Raw genomic sequence first — 1,312 nt, forward strand, 5'->3', positions numbered from 1 at the left:
GACAAGCAGCCCATATTCAGAAGACCAGAATGACAGGCACTCCAAGCATGAAACTACTATTACAGATTACCATCTGCAGTGCAGTAGCTTAGTTCACAGGTATCAGTATATATAGTTAGTCAGGTAAGTTAATGTTTCTCTTTTGTCATACAGTATCACCTGTAATCACACCTTCCTGCCCTGATGTACCTTTGGGACAGGGACTAAGAAATAGTCTATAACTGAGGAGTGACACATGTTGATTAGCATCACATGTCCAAGGAGGCATTTCTTGGTAGTCCAAGTGACATCACTACAGGATGACAGGATTCCCAGCCATCTGCAGGTCTGTCCTTCTCTCCTAGCCCTGGGAATAGTTTTTCTCTTCAGAGGCCAAGTGTCAGCACCTCCTGTGCTCTTGGTATCTCTGCATACCCTCTGATACAGTTTAGCAAGGAGCCCTATTATCTAGAGCTATGTTGAGTTGTTATTCCCCTCTCAGGAAAAAGAAAAAAAAGGCATCAGGAGTCAAGCAAAGCCATCTTCTGCCTCCTGGCCACCCCGTAGGCCTGCCACACTTCTCCACTTGTCAGCTGCTGGTTCTATACTGGTCCTGGAGCCAGCGCAGTACCCTGGCCAAGCCAGTGCATTTGTGGGCACTGATTTCTGCTATGGTGATGTTCTGCTCAGCACAAGCGACAATGTCCAGAAGCCTGATTAATGACTGACTCTCCTCTGTGGTAATGTAGCAGGATAGGTCGATTTTATTGAAAAGAATCAGGACTGATACATTTACAAGTTGTACTGTGGAAAGGAGACTCAAGAGTTGTATGCAGGATGCAGAGAGCTGGGTGGGGTCAGAGGCATCCATCAGGAACAGAAGTGATTGGCAGTTTCCACAGTAACTGGACCATGGCGCCCATGCATCCCCGAGTTCCAGGATGGTGATCTTTCTTGGGACTACGATGTCAGTAAGGTTGGTACCCACCATGGGTCACGTAGGAGGAGGGTCCCCCAGGTTTCCCTTGCCGTCATGGGAGCACAGATTCTGAAAGGGTTTCACCAGCAGCATCTTCCCAATGCCTGAGCCCCCCAACTGAAGACACATTCCAGTCCCTGTGCCACCAGCCCTACTTTAGTTTTTCCAATGTTACATTTTAACCATTAAAAATCATTTGTATATATATATATATATATATATATATATATATATATATAATTTATAAAGTAGAAGACAGTATTTGTACATTTCTTCACTTTTCTGCTATTAGTGATATGTATTTGCTAAACAAATAACCAGGTTTGTTTTTTAGCAAGACATCTGGACTATATA

At 44.3% G+C, this 1,312-nt stretch overlaps 1 pseudogene; it reads right to left on the bottom strand.

Moving 5' to 3' along the window:
- Positions 1-556: 556 nt before the first annotated feature.
- On the bottom strand, positions 557-1,094 carry LOC101577100 (annotated as a pseudogene).
- Positions 1,095-1,312: the final 218 nt, after the last annotated feature.

Source organism: Octodon degus, unplaced genomic scaffold (assembly GCF_000260255.1).
Source record: "Octodon degus isolate 3935 unplaced genomic scaffold, OctDeg1.0 scaffold00013, whole genome shotgun sequence".
Classification (NCBI taxonomy): Eukaryota; Metazoa; Chordata; class Mammalia; order Rodentia; family Octodontidae; genus Octodon; species Octodon degus.